The sequence below is a fragment of the Tupaia chinensis genome, unplaced genomic scaffold (assembly GCF_000334495.1).
Source record: "Tupaia chinensis unplaced genomic scaffold, TupChi_1.0 Scaffold000112_1, whole genome shotgun sequence".
Taxonomy (NCBI): domain Eukaryota; kingdom Metazoa; phylum Chordata; class Mammalia; order Scandentia; family Tupaiidae; genus Tupaia; species Tupaia belangeri.
Window position 1 is genome coordinate 31,842 of NW_006159576.1, and position 12,573 is coordinate 44,414.

The 12,573-nt window shown below is 41.5% G+C and overlaps 1 pseudogene; it reads right to left on the reverse strand.

Annotated features, from left to right (window-relative positions):
• Window positions 1–9,246: 9,246 nt before the first annotated feature.
• On the reverse strand, window positions 9,247–10,756 carry LOC102469081 (rab GDP dissociation inhibitor beta pseudogene; annotated as a pseudogene).
• Between the last annotated feature and the right edge of the window lie 1,817 nt (window positions 10,757–12,573).

Genomic DNA, 12,573 nt, shown 5'->3' on the forward strand with positions numbered 1-12,573 from the left:
ATGTGATGAGACCACCCATTCCACACGGATGCAGCCCGAGGAAGAGCCAGCTCCCATGACCCCTTCGATAATCTGCAACTGTCTTCACTTGCACAGCCAGAGGCTGTGGGACCTGAGTTTATGATGCCTATAAGTCATGTCACTTAAAGGAAGCAGACAGGCCATTTGGGTTGAGTGAGACTATGGGAGGACAGGGGGAACACGCTTCCTTTCCAAGTAGTAGTTAGAGAATGCTATTTGAGTAGCCCATTCCTTTGTTTATTTAAAAAGAATTTCATTCTAAATCACAGAGACCTGAGCTATTCCAGGTGTGGAGGGAGGCTGTAGAGCCTAGCAATGAAGAGTTCTGGGTCAGAGAGCCTGGGTTCAAAGCCCAGCTGTGACACTTAACAACTGTGTGAGCCTCAGCAAGTTACCTAACTCCTTCAAGCCCGTGTTTATTCCACTGTAATGGGAATGAGAATAGCACCTACCCCATAAGGATGAAAAGATCTCTGAATGGACTATGCGCATGTGAAAAGAACATCCTTGGGAGGCCTGTTCTTTAAGTGTCAACTAGATTGAGCTGTTTGACAATGTTGTTCTAATCTCCTGTGTCCTGACTGATTTCTGCCACTTGTTCTATCTGCTGTTGAAAATGGCAATGAAATCTCTACCATTGTGGATTTGTCTATTTATATTCAGTTCTGTGAATTCTTGCTCATGTGTTTTGAGCTCTGAATTAGACAGATAAGCATCTAGAAATAATCTAGAATATGTCCAATAGATTAATTGGTATCATCACGGTTATGAAGTTACCTTCATTATTTCCATCAATACTCTTCATTCTGAAAGTATTTTATTGTATTTTTGTTTGTTTGTTTGTTTGTTTTGGAGAGGTTTTTGCTATAGGGCACGTGCACTCACCAGAGAGACAGAGAGAGATGGAGAGACAGAAAGTGAGAAATCACCCCCTAAGGGGGGATGGCCATGCCACAATCCCTTCTCCATTCTCCTCTCGTGATCTTGGGCACGCACGCACACGCGCCCGGCATGAGTTTAGGCATGAGTTTAAGCCACCAGGTTCGGGACCCGAACCACGGTCGACTATATGGGAGTCTAGCAACATAGCCATTGTGCTAATTGCTGGTCCCAATATTTTATTGTGCTTTGATATTAACATAGCCACACCTACTTTCTTCTACTTAGTGTTTCATGATATGTCATTTTCTATTCTTTCATTTTTAACCTATTAGTGTCTTTATATTTAAATTGTGTTTCTTATAGTCACCATATAACTGGATCTTGCTTTTTATCCAATCTAACTACCTCTGCCATTTATTTTTTAATTGACAGCACAGCACTAGCCAGAGACATCCAGAGAGACAAAGAGAGATAGAAAGCACTACTCCCCCAGTGGGATGTTGTCATACTGCAATCCACTCTCCTTCATTTCTTCTTCCTGTCAGAATTTTAGACATGCATACATGCACACCTGGTCTATTTTACAAGCCATCCGGGTGAGGACTCAAACCACTATCAGTCATGTAATATTAAGTTCTCTCATCTACTAGGCTACGTGATTGGCCCAATCTCTGCCATTTTAATTACTATGTTTAGATCATTTACACACAATATGACTATGGAAAAGGTTGGGTTTAAATCTATCCCTTTACTCTTTATTTTCTATTTTTTTTTTAATCTCAATTGTTCTGGTTCCCTTTTATCCTGTTTTTATGCCCTTTTTTTGTTTGATTAATTGAATATTTTTATGGTGCCATTTTTATCTTTTTTGCTAGTTTATTAATTGTTTACTCTAGTGGTTGTCTTAGGGCTGATTATCAGTCTTCCTTCACGTGTAAGGATCTCAGAATACCATACTATCACTTCTCCCTTCCTGACCATTTTTATTATTATTATCCATTTTATTGTCCATGAGTCTACTTAAATCCCACGCTAGACTACACTGATGTTATTTTTTCAATAGGCATTTATGTTTTAAGGAGATCTAAATAATAAGAAAATAATATATTTACCTGTATGATTTCCATTTCTGGTGCTGTTTATTTCTTCGTGTAGATCTAGATTTCCATCTGATATTATTTTTCTTTTTCCCAAAGAACTCACTTTAATATTCCCTGTAATGCAGTTCTGCTAGGAACAAATTCTTTCACTTCTGAAAATTTTAGTTTTGAAAGGTTTTTTTGTTGTTAAATAAATAAATCTAGGTTAAAAAGCCATTATTTTTCTCTCAGTACTTTTAATTATCTTGTTTCCATTGTTTCCAATGAGAAATCTCTAAATTTCTTTAGTTAATTTATGTCTTCAATGAGCAAAACAGAGAGAGAGAGAGAGAGTACCCCCAACCAGGTCTCTACACCTCAATCCACTCCCAGCATCAGGCATTCCCAGATCATGGGCAAGAATGTGCCCAGCATACACAGAACTCTCTGGACTTGAACCGGGAATCTTCCTATTGAGACCACCTGGCAGAACTCTATGTATTTACATATGTATCACCATCTGACCCTTCTATCATCTTTGTGTATGTTCCCTTATATACACCATGTCTTTTTCTTCCCGTTTTGCTTTGTTTTATTTTGTTTTGTGTGGCAACCCCTCTTCCTCAGCCTTCCGGGTAGCTGGGACCACAGGTGCATGCCACAACACTCAGCTTTTTCAGACGAGGTCTTGCTATGTTACTCATGATCTTCCTGCCTCAGTGCCCAGAGTCACTGGGATTACAAGTCCATGCCACCAGGCTTAGCTTTTTTGATGTATTTTTTTCTTGAGAGCCCCAGTTCCACTTCTATGAGGACACTTAAAGCTGTCACACAGTTTTCGGGTGCTCTGTTCACGTCTTAAATCAGCATTTTCTTTTCTTAAAGTGTTTTACTTTTGATAGTTTTTATAGCTATTTCTTTCTTTTTTTTTTGGAGAGGTTTTCGCTACAGGGAGCGTGCGGTGCGCTCGCCAGACAGAGAAAGACATAGAGACAGAAAGCGAGAAATCACTCCCCAAAGGGGATGGTCACGCCACAATCCCTTCTCCTCCATTCTCCTCTTGGGATCCTGGGCACGCACGCACACGCACCCGGCGTGAGCTTCAAGCCACTGGGTCTGGGACGCAAACCGCGGTCAACTACGTGGGAGTCCAGCGACATAGCCATTACGCTAACTGCTGGTTCCCAATATAGCTATTTCTTCAAGTTCACTAATTTTTGGTCTAATCTTCTGCTAGTTGTCCCATCCAGTGTATTTTTTATTTCAGTCACTGTAGTTTTTAATCTCTAAAGGTTGGATTTGGATCTTTTATATTTCTCCCATGTTTCATCTTAAGTATGGGACTAGATGAAACCTAGTTATAATATTTTTAAGATTTATTCATTTAATCTCATTTATTATTTTTTTATTTTAACTTGCTATAGGACATGTGTGCTCACCAGAGAGAGAGAGGGAATGTGAGAAGGCAAGCATCCAGGTCCAAGATTCAAACTCCTGTTGGCCATGTGGGAGTCCAGCACCTCAACCACAATGCCACTTGCTGACCCATTATAGTACATTTTTTAAAATAATTATTTAATTTTACTTATTCATTCATTTCTTTTCATTTGACCAGACAGAGACAGAGAAGAGAGTGGGCAAGTAAGAAAGCAAGTCACCAGGTCTGGGACTCGAACCATGAATGGCTGTGGAAGTGTCCAGGGCTTTAACCACCATGCCACCTGCTGGTCTCCTGTTAAAATAGTTTTTAATGTTATTATTTGGACATTCTAATACCTGGGTCAGTTCTAGATCAGTTTCAACTGATCCATTTCCTGCTTTGTTATGGGCTGTATTGCTTCTTTCAGAAGAATAACCTTTGGGTATCAGACACTGTGAATTTCAGCTTGTGGGGTACTGGGCATCTTGGTATTACCATCAAAAGTTTTTGACTTGGTTCTGTTAGTTGGAAATAGTTTGATGCTTTCGGAACTTACTTTCATACCTCTTAGGTGAAACCAAAGCAAAATTCAGTCTAAGGTTAATCATTTCCCACTACTGAAAAAAGACCCTTTTTTGTACTCCACCCAGTACTCTGTGAATCATGAGGTCTTCTAGTCTGGCTAGTGAAGACAGTCAATATATTCTCATGTCCATGTGGGCACCATCATCTTCAATGCTTCCAAGTGACTCTTTACTGGACCTAGGGCAGCTTCCTCATATGCATATGTTGATCAGTACTCAGCTGAATACTGAGGGGTAACTGCTCTCTGGCTAGTGGAAGTTCTTTGTCTGCAAAGCCCCTTCTTTTTTTTTGGAGAGGATTTTGCTATAGGGCATGTGCACTCACCAGAAAAACAGAGAGAGACAGAGAGACAGAAAACGAGAAATCACCCTCTAGGGAGTATGGCCACACCACAATCCCTTCTCCTCCATTCTCCTCTTGGGATCTTGGGAACGCACGCACATGCACCTGGCCTGAGTTTTAAGACACCAGGTTCAGGACTCAAACCACAGCTGGCTACATGGGAGTCCAGCGACATAGCTACTGCACCAAATGCTGGTCCCCCTGTAAAGCCCCTTCTTGTACTCTATACTGCAAACTCTAGCTGCCATAGTCCCTGTGGATTTTCAGCTCCAGCTCCTTAACTCAGGCAGCCTGCTATACTTCACCTGGGTTCCACCTCTGTAGGCCACAACGTGAAAACTCTCAAAGGTGGTAACTAGTATGTAGCAGGACTCACCACATCTGTTTTCCATTTCTCTAGGATCATGCCCTTTTTTGCCTGAGAATACAATGAAATAATGCTCAGAGTGCATTTAGCCAGCACCTGGCAAAATGGTCAGCACTGTGTAAAAGTTATATATTATTCCCACTGTATATAAATCAAGATATGGCTTTGAAATATTTTTAAAGAATTATTTATTTTTTATTTTATTTTATTTATTATTATTATTATTTGTAATTCATCAGAGAGGGACAGAGAGAGAGAAAGTGAGAAAGCAAGCGGTCAAGGTCCAGGATTCAAACTGCAGTCAGTCATGTGGGAGCCTAGAACCTTAACTACCATGCTACCTGCCTGCTGCCAACTTTGAAAATTTTAACCCGTCTGTGTATGCATTAAGGATACAATGCATTGGAATAGACAGATAACTAAAAAAGTAATTGTTTCTAGGATGTCTCTTTTTTGTTTGTTTTTAAGAGAGATTTTGCATAGGACACAAATGCTCACCAGAGAAACAGAAAGTGAGAAATCAGCCCCGAAGGGGGATGGCCATGACACAATCCTTTCTCCTCCACTCTCCTCTCAGGATTTTGGACACACACCCCCAGCATGAGTTTTAAGCTGCTGGGTCTGGGATTCAAACCGCAGTCGACTACATAGGAGTCCCGGCAACATAACCATTACACCATCGGTTAGTCCTCCCAGATGCCTTTTGTAGCTTCGCTATCATCCTAAAATCTAAGTGGGTGGTAGCATTTAACTATGGTATTTAGGGCACCAGCCACAGTGGTATGCACGACTAAGATGTGTGCTTCACAAGCTGGGACCACACAGGAGGGTCAGGTTTGATCCCCGACCCAACTTAAAGGACAGGCACTGTGGTGGGAGCCTGTAATCCCAGCAACTCAGGAGGATCTCAGCATAGTGAGACCCTGTCTTTTCTTTTTTCTTTTGTTCATTCGTTCTTTTCTTGTTTTTTTTTGGCCAGAGGGTGCAAGATGTAGAATAGTCACACCACAATCTTCTTCTCTATTTCTCTTTCTTTAAAGGATTTTAGGCATAGATACGTAAACACACACAAACACACACACATACTTGGCACTTTTTCAAGCCACTGGGTCCAGAATTTGAATCATACAGTCAACCATGTGGGATCCATCTGCCTTAACTACCATGCCAGCAGCTGCCCTAGACACCCTGTCTTTCAAAAATAAAATAAAATATTTAAGATTCATAGGGCATTGTGGTAGGAAAAGAGGGTGAAAAAAATAAGGAATATTCATTGTCTAAAGGATTTTTATTTACCTCTCTCATACACACACACACACACACAATGTAGAAATACACATAAATCTCCATAATCCTAAATGCATCTCTTCCCTTTAGTTTCATGTATTTATAACTTCAAGACTTGAGACACCAGAGAGATATATTAATACATGGGCTTTCTCATTCCCTTTCAATAAAACTTGATCTCTGTTGAAATGCAGATCTCCAGAGACAAGGTAGTCCCCCAGACAGAAATCTTATTTACACTTTAAAATAAATAAATCTATGAAAGTAGATTTTTTGGCAGTTAGCCAGCTGAGAATATCAAGAATATAAATTGGGAGACAAAAAAGGGCCAAAGACAGGTTGGGGGGGGGGGGGGCTGATGCAAAAGTGAGAGTATGGCCCGGAAGTAGCGATACCTCCTAGCCCTTTTCCTGCTTTTGTTGCTAGAAATGTTTTCTATGAACTTGGAAGGAGCACTGATCTGTGAATGTAGTCTTGCTTCAGCCACTAATTATTTCAATTCTGTCACTCACAAGTAATTCCTAAAATTATTTCATCTGTGACTTTTCTTTTTTTTTTTTTTGGTTCCCAGAGCTTGGCTTTATTTTGCAGTACAGAAATCATTTGGAGCCATTCTGAGACAGACATCACTGAGGAGAGGCTCTGTCAAATCAGTACGGCATTGCAGCTTGGTCCATGGAAGAAACCATGCCTGGGATATAAAAGATGCTTCTACATTTTACCTGCTTTCTGACATTGGTTCCTTTGCCCTGTGTCTTAGCAGTTTCATTAGTTTAAAACACTACTGGCTCCTCCAAATGAATCCTAAGCCTAGAGCTTGGTTAGAAATGCCCTTTTTTGCCTGAGAATACAATGAAATAATGCTCAGAGTGCATTTAGCCAGCACCTGGCAAAATGGTCAGCACTGTGTAAAAGTTATATATTATTCCCACTGTATATAAATCAAGATATGGCTTTGAAATATTTTTAAAGAATTATTTATTTTTTATTTTATTTTATTTATTATTATTATTATTTGTAATTCATCAGAGAGGGACAGAGAGAGAGAAAGTGAGAAAGCAAGCGGTCAAGGTCCAGGATTCAAACTGCAGTCAGTCATGTGGGAGCCTAGAACCTTAACTACCATGCTACCTGCCTGCTGCCAACTTTGAAAATTTTAACCCGTCTGTGTATGCATTAAGGATACAATGCATTGGAATAGACAGATAACTAAAAAAGTAATTGTTTCTAGGATGTCTCTTTTTTGTTTGTTTTTAAGAGAGATTTTGCATAGGACACAAATGCTCACCAGAGAAACAGAAAGTGAGAAATCAGCCCCGAAGGGGGATGGCCATGACACAATCCTTTCTCCTCCACTCTCCTCTCAGGATTTTGGACACACACCCCCAGCATGAGTTTTAAGCTGCTGGGTCTGGGATTCAAACCGCAGTCGACTACATAGGAGTCCCGGCAACATAACCATTACACCATCGGTTAGTCCTCCCAGATGCCTTTTGTAGCTTCGCTATCATCCTAAAATCTAAGTGGGTGGTAGCATTTAACTATGGTATTTAGGGCACCAGCCACAGTGGTATGCACGACTAAGATGTGTGCTTCACAAGCTGGGACCACACAGGAGGGTCAGGTTTGATCCCCGACCCAACTTAAAGGACAGGCACTGTGGTGGGAGCCTGTAATCCCAGCAACTCAGGAGGATCTCAGCATAGTGAGACCCTGTCTTTTCTTTTTTCTTTTGTTCATTCGTTCTTTTCTTGTTTTTTTTTGGCCAGAGGGTGCAAGATGTAGAATAGTCACACCACAATCTTCTTCTCTATTTCTCTTTCTTTAAAGGATTTTAGGCATAGATACGTAAACACACACAAACACACACACATACTTGGCACTTTTTCAAGCCACTGGGTCCAGAATTTGAATCATACAGTCAACCATGTGGGATCCATCTGCCTTAACTACCATGCCAGCAGCTGCCCTAGACACCCTGTCTTTCAAAAATAAAATAAAATATTTAAGATTCATAGGGCATTGTGGTAGGAAAAGAGGGTGAAAAAAATAAGGAATATTCATTGTCTAAAGGATTTTTATTTACCTCTCTCATACACACACACACACACACACACAATGTAGAAATACACATAAATCTCCATAATCCTAAATGCATCTCTTCCCTTTAGTTTCATGTATTTATAACTTCAAGACTTGAGACACCAGAGAGATATATTAATACATGGGCTTTCTCATTCCCTTTCAATAAAACTTGATCTCTGTTGAAATGCAGATCTCCAGAGACAAGGTAGTCCCCCAGACAGAAATCTTATTTACACTTTAAAATAAATAAATCTATGAAAGTAGATTTTTGGCAGTTAGCCAGCTGAGAATATCAAGAATATAAATTGGGAGACAGGGACTGAGTTAGAAAAAGGGCCCAAGACACGATGTGGGAGGGGGGGGGGGGGGGGGGCTGATGCAAAAGTGAGAGTATGGCCCGGAAGTAGCGATACCTCCTAGCCCTTTTCCTGCTTTTGTTGCTAGAAATGTTTTCTATGAACTTGGAAGGAGCACTGATCTGTGAATGTAGTCTTGCTTCAGCCACTAATTATTTCAATTCTGTCACTCACAAGTAATTCCTAAAATTATTTCATCTGTGACTTTTCTTTTTTTTTTTTTTGGTTCCCAGAGCTTGGCTTTATTTTGCAGTACAGAAATCATTTGGAGCCATTCTGAGACAGACATCACTGAGGAGAGGCTCTGTCAAATCAGTACGGCATTGCAGCTTGGTCCATGGAAGAAACCATGCCTGGGATATAAAAGATGCTTCTACATTTTACCTGCTTTCTGACATTGGATTCTTTGCCCTGTGTCTTAGCAGTTTCATTAGTTTAAAACACTACTGGCTCCTCCAAATGAATCCTAAGCCTAGAGCTTGGTTAGAATGTTTTGCCCACATTAACCAAACTTGTGGCTATGTTATTTGGGCCCTGCATAATACTGGACATAACAAAAAATAGGAAGTTACAAGGAAAACTTAGGGTTCCTGTCCCAAATTATATTCAATTTAATATCTCACTATCCAAGTGGCACACAATTCCTAGGGACCCAGCTTTTGAGTAGCAGAAGCAAATCATTGCAAAAGCTCCACTGATGGAAAGATACAAATGCTGTTTTAATTTCTCTGTATCAGTATCACAGTGTTCTGTTTACAACTGACCATTCACTAGGAAAAAAAGCCAGTCTGGTTCAATTGAACGGAATGCGGTAACCTGCCGATTCTGAGTAGCCACTCCATGAGAAGTTAATACATGATATTAGAAAGATGAAGGTGAGGAATATTTACTGGTAAAGCGCTCTTCACTCTCCATTTTGATTATATAAAAGTAGGCCATACAATGTTGATTTCATACAGTATGCATTATTTGCCAATTTTTAAATTTGTCCTAGTTACATAACAACAATGGTTGTACGTCTTCCCTAGATGCCATTTTTCCTGCGCTTCATTCCCTCAAAGTCAAACTCTGATCCCGTCATCCTCTTATAGATGTCTTCAATGTCATCACAGGTTGTCTCAAAATGAGTTGTAGCATCATGTGTGCGAGACATAAAGATCTGGCTTTCTGTCCCCAAATCTTTGGGTACAAGGAGGTCCCTGATGCTAACAAATTTCTGTCCAATTGGTTCCAAGACCTCCAAAGCTGGTCTAATTTACTTCTCAGGTTCCTTGGTTTCCACGGTACTGACTATGGCAATGGACTTCCCTTGTGCCGTCACACTATGTACATAGGAGATAATGCAAACGTAGACATCTGATTATTGACTGACTTGGTTCTGTGCAATGATAATCTGGCAGGAGTTGGCATCACTGATATTCTTGATGGGATGGTTGAGGATGCAGATGACACAGATTACCTGGCCCACTTTTTCTACCCAATCCTTGACATAGCTGGGCTCACAAATGAGCTGTTTACAACAAGCAATCTCTCCTTCAGATTTTACACCAATAACTTTTCCACTGATTTCTTCAATTGGTTTATGGAGCATGTAGGTACCTCCATAAATAGCACTTAGCCTTGCAAATCCCTGTGGCAGTTCTCCAAGGTCATAGAGTGGATAAAAGTATGGGCTTTTACCATATCTTGTCAAGGACTCACTGTAAAGTTTAATCCTATTAGTGGTTTCACAACATGGTTGACCTAAGTAGTCAGCAGTTCGGTAAAGTGCAAGAGCATGACCAGTAAAATCTATCATGTCTTGGCCAAAATCAAATTTCTTGTACACATCTCGCATTGAAGTCTTCTTAGGATCAACGCCCTCAGAAGTTCTAGAATCTTTTTCATCAAAGTTGGCAGCATACACTAGGAATTTCCTGAAGCGACGTTTTTCAAATAGCCCCATTAAGCTAGATGCTAGGGCTTCAGCTTCGGTGGAAGGAACTTTATAGATTTTTTCCTCCCTTACAGACAAAGCTCCCTTCGGTCACTTTGAAATCCAGGTAACCTCTGTATAAAGCAGCATCTTAACCAGCTGACCATTAGCCATAAGGAACTTGGGAATTAAGTCAACGCTCCAGTCTCTTCCTCTCCCCATTGATGCTGGTGGTGCTCCTGGTATTTTAAACCTTTTGTATAAATCTTCCAGTGGTGTTTTAAGTGCACTTTCTCCTCCATAATATGGGTTTCGAGCCATGTGAAGAACTTTCTTTCCATTCACTGACATTGCACCTGCCAGGATACATTCCGTCAGGCCAGTGCGCAGCACAATCAGGTCATACTCCTCATTCATGGCTGGGCAGGGGCGGGGCGTGGAGGGAGGACCCGAGAAAGGAGAAGGCACAGGGGCTCTGCGGCCACCTTAAGGAGGCAGAGAGGGGCTTAGGCAGAGCTTGGCCTGAGGGAAGAGGAAAAACAGAAAGAGGTAAAATAGAGCTGATGAGGAGGTGAAGCAGGCCGCCACCTCAGATGGGAAGAGAGGAGCTAGGTTGAGGGGGGAGGGAGGGAACAAGAAGAACTGTGGCATTTTCTGACGGTCTTCTCCAAAGGTCTCCAGAAAACAGAGCCTGAGATGAAGGTCTGGGTGTGTTCCCAGAGGGCAGACGCAGGAGGCAGTGAGAATGAAGGCGAGAAGGGAGGACCGTGCAAGGGGGCTTATCACATTGGTCTCTGCCCAGCAACTACTGGTTTCTAGAACCTGCGGAACTGTCTGAAAACCTTCACCTAGGTTTCTCAGGATTGTTCTTGAGAAAGTAAATGGATTCAAAGGGACGAATACAAGGCCAGCAGGTGGTGTGGTGGTTAAGGCACTGGATCCCACATGACCAACCATGCAGTTTAAGACCTAGACCCAGCAGTTTAAAAAACATGCCAGGCATGTGTGCGCGCATGCCTAAAATCCTGAGAGAAGACTGGAGGGGAAGGGATTGCATGTGGACATCCCTCCTGGAGGTGCTTTCTCTCTTTGCTCCCCACCTCTATCTTCGGCAGGGGCATGTGCCCTATAGGGGGGAACAAAAACTAAATTAAAAATAAAATAGGGGTGGGAGGCAAGTACCTATCCATGGTTCTCATTCTCATTGGTCAAAGGCTTACCCCCTGGGGTGGAAACAACCACACGCTCTTGGACCCCACATTCATGGCCACTGCCCGAGTTTCTTGGCACCTTGGTCCAAAACATCAACGGACAAGCCCAGGACAGAGACAAGAGGCACACAGGAGAGGCCCGAAGCAAGACACTGTCAGGTGGCTTTTCATGACGTTCACAGGCAACTGGGCAGAGCCATTTGCTAAGTCAGGCAAAGCCCAGAAGATATGCAGTGGTGAAAAAGAGGTGTCTAATAAATGGACATAATCCAAGGAATTCTTGGGCTTTATCCAGTATTGCCCTTTATCTGACAGTAATTAGAAATCTATTAAAAAAGTATACTTAATAACCGAAACCCAGAGCTGCTGTCTCTGAACCTAAAATTATACTCAGTCATTTGCTTATTTATTCTTCAAGAAATTTCTGGGACTTCTGAGACATCTATTATTGAGCCAAAGATTATGGTAAATACTACAGAGAGAAAATTCAGTTCCTGCCTTCAAGGTATGTACAGTCTAGCAGGGCACAGCAAACAGCTTTGGTCTCAAAGATGAACCTGGCATTGTTAGGGAACACACAGGACAGGCACAAAGCAGGGAAAGAAACTCAGACAATGTGATTTCCCAACAAAGTGGAGAACACGTTGAAATTTGGGCCAGCTCTGAGACCTGGTGGTGAGAGAGCAAGATCTCACATGGCCAAGTGCATGGTTAGAATCCTGGTTAGGACCAGCATATGGCATAATGGTTACATCCGTCACTGGACTCCCATGTAGTAGACCACAGTTCAAGTCCTGGACCCAGCAGCTTGAAACTCACACCAGGCAGAAAAAGACTCTTCCATTGCTGTTGAAAACTAGTGATTTCAGGGAATAAGAGAAATGAAGATTTTCTACTGACTTTAAACTGAAGAGCAAAACAATTAGCATCGTACTTTAGTAAAATCACTCAAACACTATGTAAGAAATTGAATAAGGGAATTAAGTTGAAAAGGATAAAAACTGAAGTAGGTCGTAATAATAT